General features: G+C 36.5%; 1 pseudogene; it reads left to right on the top strand.

Moving 5' to 3' along the window:
- The first annotated feature begins 10,428 nt into the window (after window positions 1-10,428).
- Window positions 10,429-13,389, top strand: LOC132488727 (UBX domain-containing protein 6-like; annotated as a pseudogene).
- Window positions 13,390-23,986: the final 10,597 nt, after the last annotated feature.

Below are 23,986 nucleotides of genomic sequence, written 5' to 3'. Positions count from 1 at the left end.
TAGTCATGGTATTCTGAATATGAAGACTGAATGCCTGTTACTTGAATATATTTAGCTCAGTATCTTATTATGGCACATTTTACATTGAAATATCTTGATAATTAAAGTTTTATGGAAAATTTCTTAAATTTATTAACTACATTATCACTTTATGTACATTTTAATTTACAACCTGAATTAGTAGCTTTTACTACTGTCATTAAGAAAAATAGAAAAAAATAGTAGAAATTATAGACAGTATGAGTTGATGTAAACATTTTTGTTAGCCCTGAAGCAGTTCTGATAGTTTTATTGTCTTAATCAACTTAGTCAACTCTGTTTATTGCTCTTTGGAGGTGGCAGTTTTGAACACATGCTGGGATGTTGGTTCACTGCTGCCAAATTAAAAATGAGAATTCTCATGCATGAAATAACTGTATGGACTAATGATCAGATATCTTTATAATGTGAGCCAATGTTGCAGTAGGTGGCCAAACAATTATACACCATAACAGAATATATTCCTAGAGTAAAGAAAATAAGTAAATAAATAAAGACACTCATGGTATAATCAAAGCAAAGACATTAAGAAGAGAGAAAAAAATATGTACATATATATTTTTCTATATGTATCAATAATTATACACACTGAAGACTTAACATTGTATTATAAATAATAAAAATAAAACTGTTGAAGGAAGGGGGACCCTAGAGTGGGCTCTTGTCTAACACTTAGAAATGAACTGTCCGAGGAGACACATGTGCTGACAAAGCAAGAAACTTAATTGGGAAGGGGCCCCCGGGAGTACTGCTCTGCCTCGTGGCTCGCAGTCTCGGGTTTTATGGTGGTGATAGGATTAGTTTCCGGGTTGTCTCTGGCCAATCATTCTGACTCAGAGTCCTTTCTGGTGGCGGCACAACTGCTTAGCCAAGATGGATTCTAGCGAGGAGGCTTCTGGGATGTTGGTAGGACATGTGGACTGGCATCTCCACTCTCTTTTTGACCTTTCCTCTATTCTTCTGGCTGCTGGTGGCTTGTTAGTTCCATGTCCATTACCAGGATCTCCTGTCGTAAAATAACTCATGCAAATTGTTACTGCCTTTGCCTCACCAGGGAGAGTGGTTTCCGTCACTGTTTCCCCTAACAACTCCCCTCTGAGAGACTTCATAATCAAGATACTTCTTGGTTGGGCTTCCCTGGTGGTGTAGTGGTTAAGAATCCACCTGCTAATGCAGAGGACATGGGTTCGAGCCCTGGTCTGGGAAGATCCCACATGCCACGGAGCAACTAAGCCTGTGCACTACCTCTACTGAGCCTGTGCTCTACAGCTGGTGAGCCACAATTACTGAAGCCTGAGTGCCTAGAGCCTGCACACTGCAACAAGAGAAGCCACCACAATAAGAAGCCTTCACCCTGCAACGAAGAGTGACCCCTGTTCGTTTCAACTAGTGAAAGCCCACATGCAGCAATGAAGACCCAACATAGCCAAAAATAAAATAAATAAATTTACATATTAAAAAAAACTTAAAAGAAAGGTACTTCTTGAGAATTGGGGCAGAGGTCTCTTTCATCCATAACTACTTCCTGCTGAGAGTGGGTGTAGTCCTGCCTCATAGAGAAGACTCTCTCCACTTGATCAAAATTTGGGGTGAGGGCTGCAAGATGTGCGACTTTCAGCAATACAAGGACTTGTCTAAAATCACACCCATAGTGTCACCTAGTTATTTCCTTGGATGACTGAACCATAACTACTCCAGCTACTCTTTTAATTGTAATTTTCTCCTTAATAGCCAAAGCAGATGTCACCATTAATGATGTTAGTATTTCTCTAGGTATGAGAAGATGCAAGAGTTTGGGCTCATAAAATCTTCTGAAAATATCTCACTATCTGAAGGCCTGTTCTACCAGGTTTTCTCAGAGCACAGAGTGTCTCATTCCTGATCTCCACCCTGAATCCCTTTCAGGGGATGTTGAAGGTCAGTGGCAGCAGTGGCCATTGACTTAATACTTGCAGAGGCAGATGGCAAATTTCATTTGGCAGAGCCCCTTCAGGGTCATGAATTTGACTATAGTTTGGGGGGTATTTCATGACCATTTCATCCCACAGTGCTAGGAATGCTTATTTCCAGGTCTGGCAAAGATTTCACTGACAGGCCACTCAATGTGCTGCTATTATTGGACTAGGCCTTACGAGTAGGCAAAATGTCTCAGGATCACCTCTCTAATCTAGTCTCTTATGGTCCAGGAAAATATTCCCTCTTGTTGCTTCTTCCCATATCTAGACTTACACTATTACCATCATTGATCTTATATGGAACTATATATCATCATTTTATCAGAGGCTCAGTCACACATTTGGTAATGCAAGAAACAACAATTTTGTAAAACAGGCAATATAAAAAAAATATAGCTAGCAGATTAATAAGGTCATAAGCAAGAATATAAGTCAAGAACTTCCATTAGTTGCAGCCTAGTATATCCCACGTTATCTGACTCAGTCTGTTCTGTACCAATCCTTATCTTTAAGGGAAATTATATATTAGCATTTTCCATAAGGCACCCAACCCAGTTTCCTAGTATTACTAGACTGACTATCCTTCGTATGATTTAATTGTTCCCAACATAGAGACACCTTTAAACTTAAATTACCATAGCTGGGTGTTAACTACATAGATCCATCCCATGATTGTGGGAGGTCTTGTTCCTTGGTTAAAACTTTGCTTGTTGCTCTGATTGAGCTTGAGTAATTGAAGAAAACTCATATTTATGGGCAGCGTCAGAGCAGGCATTATTAATTGGCCAGGTGAGGGGATTCTACCTAGTAATATCAATAGTTACCTGAACATGACTATAATTTTTCTTTTAAAGTAAATTTCCTCAGGGTCAACCAATTAGAGCCTTGAAGTGGAGAAATTCACCAAGGTAACCCAGAAGTACTAGACACAGGTAACTGGCCACAAAATCAATAATTGGATTGATTTTAAAACTAGCATAGGATCATGCTCATGACAGGAAAACATTTGATTCATATGCAAGGGTCCAAGAAGTCAAGAAAACATTATAAATGATCATACTAGTCAGGTAGAGGATCTTGGGCAAGCTGTCTACTTCTGATGTTGTCTTCTTTTCATCCTAGTGTGAGTGTAGTTTCTCCTCTGAGCGTTGTTTTAAGGTGAGTTTGAGGTCAGCCATTCTTTCTACAGGCCAGTCCAGTGCAGGGGCCTTTGTGAATGGAAATTAATCCAAGAGTCAATTCCCTTCAGTTTCACTGTGCATGAGCTAGTTAAAAGTACCTGACAAGGGTCCTTTGGTCTAAGTTGAAGATAGTTTTTTTTTAAATTATGTCTTTTCTAGTATACGTAATCCCCCGGTTGTAGGTCATGGGGCATCTGATCTTCATCCAAAGATAGATTACTAAAATGTCTTCAGAAACAAACTTAGAGTGTCCTTCAATTAACCTTTACATTAATATGACATAACAACAAAGAACTATCTGGGAGGTGAGTCTTAGTAAATACAGATCTCTGTTAACAAAACTGGGTTTTAACATTCTTTGAAATATAATATTTTTCTCTCGAAAATTAACCTCTTTTCTACCAAAAGTAACAAAATTAAGACTAATTTGCAAAATAAGTCTGGTCTCAATAATTGGCCTGATGATTTATATAACTGTAATTGATCATATAGACGTTTTACTCACTGAAACTCTTTGGACTTTTAAAAGACCTCTCAGGGCTAGGAAAGTCACACCAAGGGCTTCTCACAGATTTTTGCGTAACAGATGTAGGTGAATTCCTCCCTTTCGATGTCTCCAAAATACCTTGGGATTTCTGTACCTGCTAGTATGGTAGCCTTCCTAATTTATCTGACAAAGTTCCTGGGAACCTAAGAGTTTCCAATCTCTGGAGGGAGCAGATAGAGAGAAAAAGATAAATGCTTCAATTCTGCTTACAAAACTATAATTTACCAAATTTCTGTAAGTCACAATGAGTTTGAGGGGAAAGTTTCCACATACCTGGAAAAAACAGATTTAAACTGGTAATTTTTCAAATAGAAGTCACAAAAATTATAACATATTCACCAGTTCACTCAGTCCTATGTAACTAATCCTTTTTGTTAACACCTTTATGAAACCATCAGTTTTTTCATTAGAAATCTTCAGTTTCTTACCCAGTTCAGCATTAGGGTCTGAAAGTCAGAAATTTGTATTTATTCTAAAGTCCTTTCTATAAATCTACTTGAAGAAGAAGCATTTTTTCAAAGGCATTGGAGTGAAGCTGTAACTGTCTATAATGACAAAAGACTTAAGAAGGCACATTTAAATCTGATTACAATGTAATTGACAAAGAAACTTTGTTACTGCTGTTACATACAACACTTTAAGATAATAACTAGAATTATGACTGATAACATTTTACCAGGACATATCGGAATTTCAGGAACTCCATATATTTTCCAGGATACCTATATTAGTAACATTTACCATACTAGATAACCTAAGAAAATTTATTGCTCATTTAACAATACTTCCCATATAATTTAACATATCAAATGAACTTAATTAGTTTAATATTTCTCTTTGAGATGTTTCAGGAGCTCTTTGAAGCATCCCAAAGTTATCTAGAGGTCAAAAGGACTTCATTATAATTTGATTTATGAAGTTTTGTCAAAAAAATATCAAAAAGGGTGTCGAACACTCAGTCAGATAGAATGACAGGTCACTATGAAATAATAGTTATTCACTTAGCCAAAGTAACAAGAACTCTTTCAAAGGCAAATACAGAACAGATCACTTAAAAGGTAAAGAAACTTGAAATCTGTTATCAAGGACAGTTCAACATTTTAAGAAATCTTGTCCTCCTAAGAGAGATAAAAGCCAAATTCAAGTTTTGCAACCGCTTACTTTTAAAATTCTGTTACTCAATTACATTTATTTTGAACTTAGTCAATCCTGACCATGCACAGAACTCTTTTCTCGGGGTCCACTTTCCACAAAACTTATCACTTTCTGTATCCATCATTTTATTTTTCCATCCAGAAACAGCCACCTGTAAGTAAGACATACTTCCTTTTCCCTTAATAAAATGCAATTCCATTCCTTACCTTCTTTACTAAAAATACACATCCTCTTTTCCTTAAGCAACCATGAACTATCCTTTATATCAACACTCTGTAGATTGGTAAACATAAATCCAAATAATTTCTTGAAAAATGTGCTTTCTTATAGAAAATATCTCAGTGTGGCACCAAACATATCTATTAATAGTTCTAAACCTTTTGTTTCTCTGTAAAAGGAAGCCAATGCTCAGTAATTAAGGGTTCAGTATCTTATTTTATTCCTAAAAAGTTTACCCACAACTCTTATCTCATTTGCATTTTCCTTCTGTAAAAGTTTCTTTACATTGAGTTACTTTTCTTGCTGACAAACTTGCAGCAGATATAATAAGATCTTATTTAACTTCTATTAAACCTAGGTACAATAAAAGTATTATACTTAATGATGATTCTAAAGATGTCTATATTAATTAGATCAACAAACTTAAACATTTATACCAGGTATTAATTTAATACTGAATATTTCCCAGTTCATTTAGCTTAATTCCTCTTGTATTTAGAATTATTTGATTTTTAAGCACTTACTTTTCTTTAAGCCTGTTAAATAGAGCTCATTTACAAGTTAACCTCAGCAATATTATCCAAAGACAGACATAGACTGAGACATACATATATCTAGACAGACACAATGAGAGATTCAACTTCATTTTATAAACTTAGTCATGAATCAGATATCACAATATAAAATGCACTAGTTTATAAATAACAGTTAGAATAAGTAAAATTTTAAAGGCTTCTTCCTATATTTTCCTCAATCTCAGGAATTAGAGATGGCCTAGTTAAGATAAGTGTTCCTGAGAACCTTGGTCTCAAGGCACAAGGAGAGAAAATCTAGTTCTCCTAGTAGGACTTGTTTCATCAGAATCAGAATTGTGGAAAGACCTTTGATCAATCTTGCTTTTACTAACTGTATATGCAAAAAGAACTAGTTTTCAAACCAGTTTTCAAGAGTTTTACCTAAACCAAGTTTCTCTGGAGTCTAAACAATATGGTGACCACACAAGGTTATCCTATTTCACAAGGCAGAATGACCATCACAAATCACAACACAGAACACAAAGTATAAAACACACACAGGTCTGGCCGTCCTAATCAGACACTCCCTTAAATATGATTGCAGTCTCTCAGAAAACTTCCTACAGAGACACAGGACTTCAGATCTGAGTAATAACAGAGTAAATGGTAATATCTCAGGTCTTCAAAGATTTCAAAGGGAGGAAAGGAGGCCAGGTTGAAAGAAGAGGGGAAGGAGAGGGGACAAAATGGGTGGCCTTACAGATGTCTCTTGACACCTGCAGATGCCCAGGACTTTTCTGTGTGCTTCCAGGAAGGGAGGAAGGGAGGAAGGAAATTCGGTCCTACCAGAAAGCATATACCAGACCAAAACCAGAATTTGAGTTCTCTGCCTACTGGAGGTGATCAGGCTCCTACCCTCAGATCAGGCTGAGGCCCTTCAACCAGACTCCTGCATCCAGGACCAGGACAGAAGAAAAAAAAGGAGGGGTTGTATACTGTCCTCCTCCTTGTGATTGTGAGATGGCTTTATTGACTGGCTTTTAATTAATAGAGTTTGGCTGAAAGGATGGGGTGTCAATTATGAGATCATATAATAAAAAGACTGTGGCTTCCCTTTTACGGGCTCTCTCCTGCTCTCTTGCCCGTTTACTTCATGGCCATCCACCTGCCATTTTATAAGCAGCTTGTGATTGAAACTGGAAGCAGAATCTAGCTGAAAGAACTCTTGAGATAATTCAACCCAGCCAATAGCTTAACTGCAGATTCTTGAGAAATCAGAGACAGAACTACCCAACTAAACTGCACCCAGATTCCTGACCAACAGAAACTATGAAGTATCAAATGTTCTTTTTTATTTTAAGAATAATATCAGTGTGATTTTTATGCAGCCATAGATAACTAATACAGATTTTGGTATCTAGAATTAGGATGCTCCTCTAACCTCTATTTAGAAGTGGCATTGGAACCAGGCAGTGAATATTGAAGGAGTTTTGTGAAGGCTTACAGGGCATCAAACACACTGCTCATAGAATTTAAGATGTTGAGGAGCCTGTGGATGAGTAGGGAAAATATTACTAAAAACTGAAGAAAAGGCAATCATTGTTATAGTGGGAGAAATTTAATAAACACTGTCATTTGCACTTATGCAGAAAGGAGAACTTGTGCCTAATGATCTAGACAATCTGCTTAAAGAGATTTCAAAGCCCATTGTGGTAGGTGCTGTTTGGTTTATTCTTATTGTTTAGGGTAAAACATGAAAGGAAAGAAATAAGTTGAGGGAAGACTGCTAAAAAAAGAATCTAGAACTTGATGGTTTTGAAAAATAAGTGCTAAAATTCAGTGCTAAAATTTAAAAAAGTCTCCAACAAAGATCAAATCCAGGGCACTATGAGGAAAATATGGTATAAAGTTGAAGCTAGAGGTGTGACTGTGAAATCTTTTATTAGGATCTCAGAAAGATCAAAGGTGGTGCCTCAGAGTACTGTTCAGTCACATAAAAGTCCCTTTAAAGAGATTAATGGTGTGCTACAAAGATACTCTCAATCAAACAATAGGGACTCTATGAATTCTAAAGGGGTTGCCCTTCAGGCTGTCAACAGGAATCAAAAGTAGAGATAGACTTCTATCTAAGAGATTTGTCTAATAGAGTGAACCCCAAGAAGATTTATAAAAGACCCACAAAGTCCTTTAAACACTTATTTATATACAGAAACATCACCACTCAATTGAACTGAAAAAAAGGCATTTGGGACCCCCAAAACTTCTACAGTCAGAATGCAGGCTGGGAAAACTACTCAGTGTCAAATGCATCTTTTTACGAGAAAGGAAAAATGGTTCTGAGAGCAAAACCAATAACTCAGAAAGCAGGGTGAGCTCGGAAGCCAATCTTCACTCAATCCAGCCTGGAGATAAACAGAGCTCTCCTGTTGTTGGACTATAGCCTCGCAAGATACTCTGAGCAAGAGGCACCTAGTCAAGTCACACTGGATTTCTGAACCACAAAAACCAAGATAATAAAATTGTGTTGTTATAAGTGGTTAAGTTTTGGAGTGATAAATTATTGGTAGAGATGGGGAAAGATGGACATTTAGCAATACATTTGTGTAGTTATGAGCTTATAGGGGAAGCAAGAGTATTGTTGGTCAGATTGGTCTTGGTTAAGAGATGTGGTATTTGTTTCCTGAGATGAGAGGAATGTAGACTATTATTAATTTTGATGTTGAGTTTGAGATTATACTTTGTTGATTACCTATATTTTCTTGAGAAAATAGGATATAAAGCCCTTCTGCTTAAACAATGAATTTGACATTGAGTAAAAGAAATATGAAGGGAATTTGGGAATGATCAAACTACAGACAAGAGAAAGAATTGTCAGGAAGTGCTAATGGCAAGACAGATATTAGGGCTAATATATTTGCATTACAGGATGGGTAAAATAGAGACATCAGGATGAATGATTTAGGTACAGTTTCAGAGAGGTAAGATGATTTACTTGACCTATAGTCTGAGTAGAAAATTCAAGAAGAAGAGGGGGCAAAATATTGCCAAAAAATATTGAAGTGGTGAATCATGGGACTTACTGTAGAAAAGAAAATGCATAAAACCAAAAGGTCTCAGTAGACTATGAGAAAATGGTATGACCTAATATCTGACCTATTTGTATTCAGAACATAAGAAAAGAGAATATGACTGAAAAATGCAATTTGAAAGTTCAAGTGTTTCGAGTTTGAGGTACATGGTCTAGCCATCACAGTGCATGATTAGGAAGAGAGGAAGCACACTTCATTGATGCAGTGTTACACGAGGCATAGATTTTTTTTTGCTTTAAGGCAGGGATGATTAGAGATTAGAGAGATGTGCCAAAATTCTATGGAGGGATGACTAATCCCAGAGTTTAAAAAAAATATGTAGATTAATAAATTGAGGGTATTTTATCTTTCCTGTGAATTTACAGAGAAGTACACTCCTAGGACAATAATTCTAAGTATGAATAAAAAATAATGAGGCTGTCGAGGTGCTAAAATAAACACATTTCATAATACTCACCGGGCCTGAAGAAATAATAATAAAATAATTTTGTGTCACACATGATAGTGGTTTGTTATAAAAAAAAACAAAAAGTATCTCTATGCTGTATCTTTTCATATTCTAGTATATTTTGAAAAAATGTGTGACACATTTTATCATAAAAGCAATAGAGATATAGAATTGGGAAATTAAAAAAATTGCAAAATGAAGAATCTACATACAACGGTATCACCTATTATCTCCACATTCACAGATAAAATTATCTTGATATTATGAAATATTTTATTTTAGCCTTTTATTCATTCACAAACTTAAACCCAGAAGTGCACATATATATACAAATTGTTATTATATCCATAAATGCAGTTTGATATCCTTCTTTAAATAATCATAGTACTGACATTTAAAATATTAAATTAATGATTTAATTAAATTATATCACTGATATTTTCCTACAGTTTAGACACTTCTTTTAATAATTTCTGGGCTTCCCTGGTGTTTCAGTGGTTGAGAGTTCACCTGCCAATGCAGGGGACACGGGTTTGTGCCCCGGTGTGGGAAGATCCCACATGCCATGGAGCAGCTAGGCCCGTGAGCCATGGCTGCTGAGCCTGCACGTCCTGAGCCTGTGCTCCACAATGGGAGAGGCCACAACAGTGAGAGGCCCGTGTACCACAAAATAAAAAAAAAAAAATCTAAATATTTTATCATACAGGCTTACCCTAATTTACTTAACTATTTTCTTATTTTATCAGAAATATAGATGTTTCTTTTTTTTTTCAATTGAGGGTAATGTAACAAACGTCCTAAATCACACATCTTTAGGTGCAGTACTATCCTTTTAGGTTAAATAGTGGAAATGTGTTAGATTTTAGGATACAGTTTTTTTTAAGACTGAAGATAAGATATATGCTGTCAAATTGGTGTTATAAAAGTTGTTTCTTTCTTAATAAAATTTGTACAATCTTCAGCTTTGTAATAGTGAAGCTTTTTTTTCCAACTTGACATGACCCTTATTGAGTATTAGAGTATATATAGAAGCTGTGTTATCTGGTGCCATAATGATCAGTAGTTTTCAGTTAAATAGAACAAAAAAACAGTTAAAATGGGAATCATAGGTAAATAAATTGAGTTTGTTATATCATATTTGGAAATACAGTATACCAGTTGTCTTCATGTCTAACTCTGGGGCTTGACTTCTTCAAGGCAGGCTGTTGGAAACGGAAGATAAGTGTGAACAATAGGAACCCTACAAGCATATACAGGAACTCACCTAAGGATTGGACGCCATGTCAGTTCTCACTAAGTTTAAATTTGACGATGTGGGTGTCCTTCAGGAGAAGCTGGCATCCTTCATCTTGGAGCTAACCCCACCCTTTACTCAAGAGTCAGAATCTGATGGAGGATCAAAGAACATCTGGAGCAGCTGTAGGATCAACAGCAAACCAATGCTGACAAGGTAAGTCGTCAAATGACTGACAATGTGAGTCAGCTATAAAAGTACCTGATGACACTGACCCAAACTCTGAGCATAAAAAAAAAACCCAAAAAACAATATGGCTGCTGCTTTACTTCAATCCCCTAAACCTAGTGCACAAATGTCTCTTGTGGGCTACCTTAACCAGAAACATACCAGAAAGGGAACTCTGAGGAACCAAGTATATCCTGGCACTCTGTTGACACTTTACAAAGCCACCACATACAATCAAGGTCTTTTCTTTGAGATTATTACTATGTTCTTAACATCATTACTTTCTTGAATAAAGCACATCTTCTTTGACTTCCATCTCTGATGTAAGAGAAGTGAGTACTTAGGAACCCTTTAAAAATAATTTGAATGCAGAATATTGTTAAACTTTAATATATGCATATATATGTATATACAAATATATATATATCCCAAAATTTTTTTTTTGTCTCCTCCCAAAATGAGAGCAGTGATTTTTTTTTTTAATTTGACATCATTAGGTTACATAAAATTACTTAATTTTGTTTTCAGAGAAACAACAATGCTGTTTCTTTTTCATTCACATTTTATAAGCATGTCTGATTGTTAAATAAATGAACCAATTATAAGAAAATGTGCCATCAGTTTAAACAGATTTGGGAACAATAGAATGTTGCTAAGCACCCGATTCTTTTGGTGGGAGGAGAAGTTCATGACCATAATTGAGAGAAACCTACTAATCACTAATTTTCAGGCTGCCTTGGGCAACCATGGTCAATATATTTTATGGATGAAAAGGGGACATCCTAGCGTGTTGTGCCTGTTAAATAGAGATCTGTTAAGAAAACAACTCCAAATTTATACCAACTTCCATAACATATATACAGACCTTTTTCTAAAATATACATATGCATATTTAGACACACATATATAAATACACACAGATATATGCATGTTGATAGATACATAGATACATTCATAGAAAATTAAAAAGGCCCTGGACTGTATCCATAACTGTTTACAGTAGTATGCTGGAGTTGTCTCATACTGGCTTACAAAAGCCAACTGTGTGCATCTTTTCCCAAATACCCATAAGTCACATCATGTTGGTAGCTAGAAATAAGGCATAGTGGAAATATATACACTACAAAATTGACAAACGCTATAAATAGGGGTTTGGGGGTGGTCATTGCAGGGGAAAAGTCAGTTCTCAAAATTTTAGCAGCACACAACTTGTTATACATATATGTGCATACACACACATGCATGAACACACCCAACTATTTTAGAACAACTGCAATATATATGAAACAATTCAGTATTTTAAAGTCTCCTCTGGTAAACTATATTTAATTGTTTCTAAGATATAGATTTTTCATGTTTTATATTTCTGAAGTTTATGTGTGGTCTATAATTGATTTCATTTTATAATTGTAATTGGCTAGGGCTTCTTTTCCCCTTGATGTTATAAATATAATGGTATGCCTTATGATCAGTAACGTCATTTGTTTGATGTCTTCTATGCAATGCGACACATGTAGCATACGGTTAATCACTATATTTTTGCTGAATTTTTAGTTTGTTTCTAGTTTTTCACAATTACCAATGATGCTATAAATGATATATCATTAGTACACATTTCTTTTACAGTCTCCAGCCGGGGACCCACCGATAAGGCACAGATGGCAGCAGCAGCTGCTGTAGTCGACTTGAGCATAAATAACTCAGGGCCCCGAGACCCCCAACACAGGATTCCATTCAGAGCCAGGTGAGAAAGAAACTTAGAGCTGAAGGAACTCTGAATGGGAGGCTGGAGGCCCCAGGCACCAACAAGGTGCTTGAGCCAAAAGAATCCTCTACCCATGGCTGAGCCTGGAGTGTACTTCACCCACCCACTCACAGGGGTCACTGTGAGGAAGAACCAGAGGGATGCCCACATCAAATGGATCATTCTCTCTACGCTTTTTCACCAACCCAGTAATTGTGCAACAGGGTGAAGCTGGGTATGTACACCATCGCCAATACCTGGACAATATCCTTCTGCATCTGGAGGAGAAGTACTGGGAGATCAAGCTATAGAACAAGGTGTTTCAGGAACACATTTACAGCCTGGAAGGGACCCACAGTTTTTGAGGATGGTGGCTTCCAGAAGGTGATGCTTCCAGCTTCCAATCAAGAGCACCCTGAAGAGTTCTGTGTGCTGAGCAAGGCTGCCCTGTTCCAGCCCTGGAGAGTGAAGAGGCACCAGGAGCAGCTGCTGCACCCAGAGCCTGTGTGGGGCACCTGACCCACAGCACTGGACCTTCCCACGCTCGCCCCTGGCCTCTCAGTTCTACCTGCTGGGTCTTCATCAACCTCACAGCAGAGAAGATCAAGTCAGAGCAGAGGCTCATGTATGAGGCTAAGGAGGAGCTGAGCGTGGTGTGCACCAAGGCAGTGCAGAAGGAGGAGCTAGAGAGATGCAAAATACACCTACACACTGCTATGAGTCAGCTCCCCAGACCACTGTCTCCTCCAGTGGACCTTCTAAGCTCGCAGCACATCAGGGAGCTCATGGTAGTGCGTGAATTCATCCTGGCGGCATCGCAGAGTGACTGGCTGCATTGGAGCTGCTGGTGTCCGGAGCACACAAGTTATCGGAGAACAAGAACCTGGCCTTGAAAGACTACAGGCTGATGCCTTCAGCCCTCCTGACTTTCATGTGGGGGTGGCCTTTCTAGAGGACATCAAGGCTGTGGGGGCCGAGCAAAATTCCTCTATCCTTAAACCTGAGCCCCTGTCAGCCATGGAGAAAATCTGTTGAAATAAAAGCAGGGTTGACTTGACCAAAAAAAAATATATAGATAGATAGATAGAAGTAGAATTAGTAGTTCAAGGGCATTTCCATTTTAAATCTTGTCAGATAATGCCAATTTTACAGTCTCAAAAAAAGATTATCAGATGCTATTTCAACAGTGGGTATTAACATCATATTTAATTTCTACACAAAACTTTATTGTTTTACTGAATATTTATTTATTACTATAGTAAGCACTGAAAAAGATTGTTGAACAAGGAAGAATCAAGTTTACCTTATTTTAGGCAGTGATGGATAACATACAAGCTAAATAAATAAGAAGATATATCATGTACAAAAAGAAAATAATTAAAATAAGGTCTTACAATTTAGAGTGAGATAGTGACTAACTTAAATTGCTGAGCTCCTAGGAAGGAGCCAATGAAGCAAAGATCAGAGGAGGAATATTTTTGGTCTGAACTCACTGAGGCAGTATCCATGTTAAAGATGTGATAAGAAGGCCAGTGTGGCTGAAACATAGTGGAAAAGTGGGAGAATAATATAGTGCAACATGAGATCAGAAAGGTAAATAAAAACAAGATCAGGATAACAAGTTTGAATTTTATTCTAAGGGTAAGAAAGCCATTGGAAATGTTTTATACAAAGTATAATATAGGCATTTAAATTATCACCCTGGCTGCTAAGCAAATAAAAGGTAATAGGAAATCAAAAGTGGAAAAAAGAAAATAAAATTAAAAAGTATATTAGCTTGGGCTGCCATAACAAAAACATTAAAATTAATTAACTAATTTAATTAATACATTAACATTCAATGTTATTATATACAATGCCACTTTTTTATATGAGTATTTTGCATTCTATAGCATATATGAAATACATAAATACATTTATATATTAACATCTGCTCTTAGGTTTCAAATCTTTTGCACTTGATTATTCACTTTTCTTTATGTTTATGATACGTTATTTTTTTATTATTTTGGACTTATTGTACAGTATGGCATGTATCCTATCATTCATTCCCTTATTCAAAAAGGTATTAACTTTTCTGCTATATTTTTCTTTACTGATGAACATTTCAATAAGTTAACTGTGCTCCAATGTATGTTTCATATATTTTAGAATAATCATGTTTATTGGAATTTAATTATGTTATAAATTAGTTTGAAAATATTGCCATTTTGGGTATGATATATTCCTTAATTTATTAGGAAATTCTATATGATTAAAATTTTATAATAATTATTTCACTTATAAATCCATCATAGTTCATCCATAATAAACATTATATTATTCATTAATTTTTTTTATTATGTGTTTGTTTTCTATGCAACCAAAATACTACATGTATGTGGAGTCAAGATGGCGGTGTGGGAAGATGTGGGGTTCACATCTCCCCACAACTAAGAATGCTGCAGGACACTGGTGGGGGACCTCAAAACCCAAGAAGATGAAAGGAACCCCCAAGCAAACCAGTAGGATGTGTGGGGACTGAAGGGGTAGAAGAAGTGGAGGTGGACAGGACCAGAGCCCCTGAGGGGTGGCTGAGGGGGCGAGGGGTTCCTATGCCTGGAGGGACCCTCAGGGGCTCGGATCAGGAGGGAGAACACCCAGCATATCCCCTGCCAAGTTGGCAGGGGAAGTCTGCCCAGCTCTGGGCCAGGTCCTATGCCCTCAGAGATCCCCTCTGGGCCGTGTTGGTCTTGGGATCATAGGAGGGAGGTCAGGGCAGAACGGAAGAGGCAGGTGAGAGCAGACCTTCAGGACCAGAGGAGCAGGAGAAGAAGCAGAGGGCGTTTGACCTACCCACTCAAGCCCGGGTACCTACTGAGCTCCCAACCCAGTCCCCCACCCTCCAAAGCCCCCTCTAGGCCATGTGGGTTCTGGGGGCATAAGAGGGAGCTGGGGGAGAGCAGGAGAAGCAGGTGGAGGGGCCCTTCAGGACAGGAGGAGCAAGAGATGAGCAGAGGACATTTACAGGGAAGTCTGCTGAGCTCCCAGGCTGGGTCCCCCTGCCCTCCAAAACCCCCTCCAAGCCGCATGGGTTCTGGGGACATAGGAAGGAGGCTGGAGGAGAGCAGGAGAGGCAGGCAGGGTGGCCCTCCAGGACCAGAGGAACAAGAGAGGAGCAGAGGACGTTTGCCCAACCCACTCAGCCAGGGAAGCCTGCTGGGCTCCCAGGTGGGGTCTCATATCCTCTGAGACCAGAGGAAGGAGGCACACCTGGGCCCCTTCTGTTCCACTGAGCCTAATCCCAACGACCCCACACCCCCAAGGGCCTTTTCCAGCCCTGTGGGTCCTAAGCATAAGCCCTGTCCACTGCCCAAACGTCACCCTGCTTAGGCCCTGCCCTTCATAGCCAAGGCCTTTTCCACCTTTTTTTTTTTTTTTCTCCTCTTTTTTACTATTGTGGTTCTGTTTTACCTTCTGGTTGTTGTTTCATTTATATTTTTATTTGTTTATTCTTTCTAAAATATCTGTTAGTTTCCTAGTCTAATTTTATTTTTTACTTTGTTATTGTTCTCCTTTATTTATTTATTTTTTTGCCTCCCACATGGCTTGTGGGATATTGGTTCATGAGCCAGAAGTTAGGTCGAAGCCCCGGTGGTGGGAGATCTGAGTCCAAACCACTGGACTAACAGAGAAACTCAGACCCCATGGAATATTCATCAGAATGAGGTCTCCCGAAGGTCCTTATCTCGGTCCTTACCAAGACCCTGCTCTACCCAACAGCCTACAAATTCCAGTGTTGGAAGCCTCAGGCCAAACAACGAGTAAAACAGGAACATAATCCCACTCATAAAAAAAAAAAAAAAAAAAAAAAAAATATATATATATATATATATATATATATATATGTCACAGATGAAGGAGAAAGGTAGAAACCTACAAGACCAAATAAATGAAGAGAAAATAAGCAATCTACCTGAAAAAGAATTCAGAGTAATGATAGTAAAGATGATCCAAATCTCCAAAATAAAATGGAGGCACAGATTGAGAAAATACAAGAAATATTTAACAAAGATCTAGAAGAACTAAAGAACAAACAAGCAGAGATGAACAACACAATAACTGAAATGAAAGATACACTAAAAGGAACTAACAAAAGAATAACTGAGGCAAAAGGACAAATAAGTGAGCTGGAAGACAAACTGGTAGAAATAACTGCCAAGGAGTAGAATAAAGAAAAAAGAATGAAAAGAATTGAAGACAATCGCAGAGACCACTGGGACAACACTAAATTCACTGACATTCAAATTATAGGGGTCCCAGAAGAAGAAGAGAAAAAGAAATGGTCTGAGAAAATATTTAAAGAGAGTATAGTTGAACAATTGCTTAACATGGGAAAGGAAATAACCACCCAAGTCCAGGAAGCACAGAGAGTCCAATACAGGATAAACCCTAGGAGAAAATCAACACATATTAATCAAACTAACAAATTAACTTCAAAGAAAAATATTAAAAGCAGCAAGGGAAAAACAAAAAATAACACACAAGGAATCCCCAGAAGGTTATCAGCTGATTTTTCAGCAGAAGCTCTGCAGGGCAAAAGGGATTGGCAGGATATACTTAAACTGATGAAAGAGAAAAACCTACAACCAAGATTACTCTACCCAGAAAGAATATCATTCAGATTTGATGGAGAAATCAAAATCTTTTCAGAGAAGCAAAAGATAAGAGAATTCAGCACCACTAAACCAGCTTTGCAACAAATGCTAAAAAAAACTTCTCTAGGTGGGAAACACAAAAGAAAAATACTAACAAAAACAAACCCAAAACAATTAGGAAAATTGTAATAAGAACATACATATCAATAATAACCATGAATGTAAATGGATTAAATGCCCCAACCAAAACACAGACTGGCTGAATGGATACACAAACAAGACCCATATATATGCTGTCTACAAGAGACCCACTTCAGACCTAGGGACACATGCAGACTGAAAGTGAAGGAATGGAAAAAGATATTGCATGCAAATGGAAATCAAAAGAAAGCTGGAGTAGCAGTACTTGTATCAGATAAAATAGACTTTAAAATAAAGACTGTTACAGGAGACAAGGAAGGACTCTACATAATGATCAATGGATCAATCCAAGAAGAAGATATAACAATTAAAAATGTTAATGAACCCAACATAGGAGCACCTCAATACATAAGGCAAAGGCTAACAACAGTGAAGGGAAATCGACAGTAGCACAATAATAGTAGGGGACTTTAACTCCCCACTTACAGCAATGGACAGATCATCAAAACAGAAAATAAAACAGGAAATGCAAGTTTTAAATTACACAATAGACCAGATAGATTTAATTGACATTTATAGAACATTCCACTCAAAAGTGGCAGAATACACTTTCTTTTCAAGTGCACATGGAACATTCTCTAAGATAGATCACATCTGTGTCACAAATCAAGCCTTGGAAAATTTGAGAAAATTGAAATGGTATCAGTCATCTTTTCTGAACACAACACTTGAGATTGGAGATCAATTACAGGAAAAAAACTGTAAAAAACACAAAAACATGGAGTCTAAACAGTGTGCTACTAAATAACCAAGAGGTTACTGAAGAAATCAAAGAAGAAATAAAAAAATACATAGAAACAAATGACAATTAAAACATGATGACCCAAAACCTATGGAAAACATAAAAGCAGTTCTAAGAGGGAAGTTTATAGCAATAAAATCTCACCTCAAGAAACAAGAAAAATCTCAGATTAACAATCTAAACTTACACCTAAAGCAACTAGAGAAAGAAGAACAAAGAAAACCCAAAGTCAGTAGAAGGAAAGAAATCATAAAAATCAGAGCAGAAATAAATGAAATAAAAATGAAGAAAGCAATAACAAAGATCAATAAAACTAAAAGCTGGTTCTTTGAGAAGAAAAACAAAATTGATAAACCTTTAGACAGATTCATCAAGAAAAAAAGGGAGAGGATGCAAATCAATAAAATTAGAAATGAAAAAGGAGAAGTCACAACTGACACTGCAGAAATACAATGGTTTATAATAGACAACTACAAACAGCTATATGCCAATAGAACAAACAACCATGAAGAAATAGACAAATTCTTGGAAAGGTACAATTTTCTAAGACAAAACCAGGAAGAATTAGGAAATATAAACAGACCTATCACAATTAACGAAATTGAAACTGTAATTAAAAATCATCCAACATGGGGCTTCCCTGGTGGCGCAGTGGTTGGGAGTCCGCCTGCTGATGCAGGGGACACGGGTTTGTGCCCCGGTCCAGGAAGATCCCACATGCCGTGGAGCGGCTGGGCCCGTGAGCCATGGCCGCTGAGCCTGAGCATCCGGAGCCTGTGCTCCGCAACGGGAGAGGCCACAGCAGTGAGAGGCCTGCGTACTGCCTCTAGGTAGCACAGCAAACATTAAAAAAAAAATCATCCAACAAACAAAAGTCCAGAACTAGATGGCTTCATAGGCGAATTCTATCAATCATTTAGAGAAAAGCTAACACCTATTCTTCTCAAACTCTTCCAAAAAATACAGAGGGAGAAACACACCCAAATTCATTCTACGAAGACATAATCACGCTGATACCAAAACCAGAAAATGATGTCACAAGAAAAGAAAATTATAGATCAATATCACTGATGAACATAGATGTAAAAATCCTGAACAAAGTACTACCAAACAAGATCCAATATCACATTAAAAGGATCATACACCATGATCAAGTGGGATTTATCCCAGGGATGCAAGGATTCTTCAATATATGCAAATCAATCAATGTGATACACCATATTAACAAATTAAGGGGAAAAAAACATATGATCATCTCAATAGATGCAGAAAAAGCTTTTGACAAAATTCAACACCCATTTATCATAAAAACTCTCCAGAAAATGGGCATAGAGAGAACCTATCTCAACATAATAAAGGCCGTATATGACAAACCCACAGCAAACATCATACTCAATGGTGAGAAACTGAAAGCAGTTCTACTAAGATCAGGAAAAAGACAAGGATGCCCACTCTCACCACTCTTATTCAACATAGTTTTGGAAATCCTAGCTACGACAATCAGAGAAGAAAAAGAAATACAAGGAATACCAATTGGAAAAGAAGTAAAACTGTCACTGTTTGCAGATTATGTGATACTATACATAGAAAATCCTAAAGATGCTACCAGAAAACTAACAGAACTAATGAATTTGGTAATGCTGCAGGATACAAAATTAATACACAGAAATCCATGCCATTCCTATATGCTAACAACAAAAGATCAGAAAGAGAAATTAAGGAAACAATGCCATTTACCATCACAATAAAAAGAAAAAAAATACATAGGAATAAACCTACCTAAGGAGGCAAAAGACTTGTACTCAGAAAACAATAAAATACTGATGAAAGAAATCAAAGATGACATAAAGAGATGGAAAAATATACCAGATCCTTGGATTGGAAAAATCAATATTGTGAAAATGACTATACTACTCAAAGCAATCTACAGAGTCAATGTAATCCTTATCAAATTACCAATGGCATTCTTCACAGAATTAGAACAAAATATTGTTCAATTCATATGGAAACACAGAAGACCCTGAATAGCCAAAGCAATCTTGAGAAAGAAAAATGGAGCTGGCAGAATCAGGCTCTCCAACTTCAAACTATGCTACAAATCTATGGTAATCAAGACACTATGGTACTGGCACAAAAACAGAAATATAAATCAATAGTACAGGATAAAAAGCCCAGAGATAAACTCACTCATATATGCTCACCTAATTTATAACAAAGGAGTCAAAACATACAATGGAGAAAAGACAGCCTCTTCAATAAGTGGTGCTGGAAAAGCTAGGGAGCTACATGTAAAAGAATAAATTAGAACACTCCTTAACACCATATACAAAAATAAACTCAAAATGGATTAAAGACCTAAATGTAAGACCAGACACTATAAAACTCATAGAGGAAAACATAGGAGAAACACTCTTTGACATAAACCACGGCAAGATCTTTTTTGATCTACTTCCTAGGGTAATGAAAATAAAAACAAAAATAAAGAAATGGGACCTAATTAATCTTAAAAGCTTTTGCACAGCAAAGGAAACCATAAACAAGATGAAAAGACAACCCACAGAATGGGAGAAAATAGTTGCAAATGAAACAATATACAAAGGATTAATATCAAAAATATACAAACAGCTCATGGAGCTCAATATCAAAAAAACAAACAATCTAATTAAAAAATGGTCAGGGGGCTTCCCTGGTGACGCAGTGTTTGAGAGTTTGCCTGCTGATGCAGGAGGCACGGGTTCAGGCCCCGGTCCGGGAAGATCCCACATGCCGTGGAGCAGCTAGGCCCATGAGCCATGGCCACTGAGCCTGTGTGTCCAGAGCCTGTGCTCCGCAACAGGAGAGCCCACAACAGTGAGAGGCCCACGTACCACAAAAAAAAGAAAAAAAAAAAAAAAAAAAAAAAGCATGTACCACAACATTCATTGCAGCACTATTTACAATACCCAGGACATGGAAGCAACCTAAATGTCTACCAACAGATGAATCAATAAAGAAGATGTAGCACATATATACAATGGAATATTAGTCATAAAAAGAAACAAAACTGAGTTATTTGTAGTGAGGTGGATGGACCTAGAGTCTGTCATACAGGTTGAAGTCAGAAAGAAAAAAACAAATACCATATGCTAATGCATACATATGAAATAAAAAAAAATACTACTGATGAACCTAGTGGCAGGGCAGGAATAAGGATGTAGACATAGAGAATGTACTTGAGGACACGAGTGAGAGTAGCATGACATATACACACTACCACATATAAAATAGTTAGTGGGAAGCAGCAGCATAGCACAGGCAGGTCAGCTTGTGATGACCTAGAGGAGTGGTATAGGGAGGGTGGGAGGGAGGCTCAAGCGGGAGTGGATATGGGGGTATATGTATGCATTTGGCTAATTCACTTTGTTGTACAACAAAAACTAACACAGTATTGTGAAGTAATTATACTCCAATAAAGATCTGTAAAAAAATTACTATGTGTATCATCTTATTAATTTTCATAATTATCACCCTGGGTTTTTTAAGATGAATAATTGCATTATCTCCATAAAAATAACATCTTGATAGTGATAAAAACAACTCCTGATAAATATATTATATATATTTTTTTACCTTTCCCTTGGCTAAGATTTTTATCTTTCTGTTGAATTAGTGGAGGTATTTTTATATTTTTTCCCCCTTCACTAAAATTTTTATTTAAGACTCTGGTAAATACTGCTTATCAGAGTAGAGAAATTTCTTTTGATAACTAATTATTTGAGTGAATGTTCGAAATAAATATTATATTTAATATATATTTTGAGGTCACCTGGAAAATACATATTTATATTGCATGTTGTATAATAATCAAATTTTAATATTATAAATTATACAAAAGTATTTTCTGGTGTGAAAACATCATTTAAAAAATATTCCACAGCTTTCTCTTTCTTGCATCAATTTTTAATTTTTATTACATCAAAGTTGTGAATAATTCTTTCAGATTACATAGTAAACTTTGGAATCTTTGCCTGGATGAATATACATTTTGCGTTTTGACTTGAGTGCTTGGTTTGCTTGACACTGAATTCTCTGTAAAAGAGTGTCCTCTGGAAAATTGACTTAATTTCTTTTATCACCTGGTCACTAAAAAAAAGAGCTGGTACTAATCTAATTATTCATACATTTCAGACAATTTTCTTCTTTCTGAAAACTCTCTGGACTTTTAATTTTTTATTATTATTTTAACTTTTTGTTTTGTTTTGTTTTTTTGCACTTGATATCTGCAACTTTATCCTTCTAGCCCTTGGCAGTTCTGAGCATGTATTATAATTATTAATCTTATTGTTATTTATTCTTACAGTGGATTCTTTTCCATCATTTTTTCTCCTCTCCTGAATTTTCTTTTAGATGTTTATGAAAAAAGCTAGTCTCTTCTTTTCATAACCTTTTACTCACTCTTCACATTTCTTTGGCCTTTTGCACTTGCTTCTTAGAGAATGCCATGGCACAAGTTCTCAGCACACAATATACTCATCAGCTTTGTCTATCATTCTTTTTAATGCATATAGTGGGACTTTGGTATTTTTAATTTGCACCTACCCTGATTTTTTCCTTTACTGAAGTTCAGCTTTACTGTTTGCTTGGATTTGGATTTTTTACATTGTAATATTTTATACATGTAAAATAAAATATATGTAATGCAGCAATAAGCTATAAATCACAATAATAAAATGAACAAGACAAAACCAGAAAGTAATGAAAACAGTCAAAGCTATCTATGTTCTTTGCCTAAATCTCATTCCTCTGTCTCCACACTTCGAATTTTTGTTGGTTATTCCTTTGCATATTTTTTGAACTAAATTATCATCTATATATGTAATCCTAAATATATTATTTGATTAAAAACATAATGATAGTGTCATACATAGTCTGTAGAAACTTATTTTTCACTGAGCTTTATGTTTCTAAGATTCATGTTGTTGTATTCATCTTTTCTTCAAGACTGTATCAAATTCCATGGTATAAACAGTCTACAATGTTTTACCCACTCCTCAGTTAATGAGTAAGTCACTTGTGTTTCTAGCTTTTTGTTTTGTTTTGCTCTTGTTTACTATTTTAATCACTGAAATGCATGTGCCTTTCAAATATTATTTTATGACTATCAGGAATGTTTCATAGTTCTCAGTAGCTCATTCCCAGATAGTTTGTTGATTCATTGTTATTATATATCCAAATTTCTTTCTCACATGGCTCTTTATAAGGGCATTTCTCAGGTTGAATCACTCAAATCATAGCACAGAATGATGCATGTAAATTGTTGTTTGCTTATTTGTTTGTTTGAATAATCCAATCTCAACACATCCCTTTAAAGGTTAAAGCTTGTTCTCTGAGCATCCTCCACATAATACTAACTTTGTGGTAAAATCCCAAAGGCAGACCCAGCACAGGACAGAAACATGGTATTCCCTTGAATCATTGAATCATGCCTTATTTCTCTGGCAGTTCAGATGAGGATTCAAGTGTGAATCAGAGTACAGAGTATGGGTTTAACCTGAAATGCAGATAGGACAAACTAGAATATAAATAATCTTGGGCAAAGTCATACATATTAATCCAGATTTCAGCTGGGGTATCATTGTCAAAAACAATCATGATAAAATTGATTTGAATATTATTCCATAGCACAAACATTATCCTACTTCCTTTCTATAACTTCACTTGGGACTTTTAGAGGTGGGTGCTGGGTAACATCCATCTTCATAGTTACCTCCTGCCTATGATGTGCTGCCCTATTATTTTTTCATTCTCTGTTCAGTCTCATTTGTTTCCTTCTTATTTTTTTATTCTTGTATATCTTTTAAAAAATTCCCTTATAGTGATGCAATCAGGAATAGCGTATTCTTCTCATACACTGTCTCTAAGGATCAAAAAGAAAAGGTTGTTTGTGAAGGGAGGAGAAGGACACAGTATTTTGCATCTCAGCCAAATTCAAATATTTTACAATATGAGGAACTTTCTATCACCTCATAGTAGTGTTTGGATATATGGTCTCTTCTTTCACATTTCATCCCAA

Source organism: Mesoplodon densirostris, chromosome 1 (assembly GCF_025265405.1).
Source record: "Mesoplodon densirostris isolate mMesDen1 chromosome 1, mMesDen1 primary haplotype, whole genome shotgun sequence".
In the NCBI taxonomy this organism is placed as follows: domain Eukaryota; kingdom Metazoa; phylum Chordata; class Mammalia; order Artiodactyla; family Ziphiidae; genus Mesoplodon; species Mesoplodon densirostris.
The sequence above is the reverse complement of the archived record's forward strand: the minus strand, read 5'-3'. Positions and strand labels throughout refer to the sequence as shown.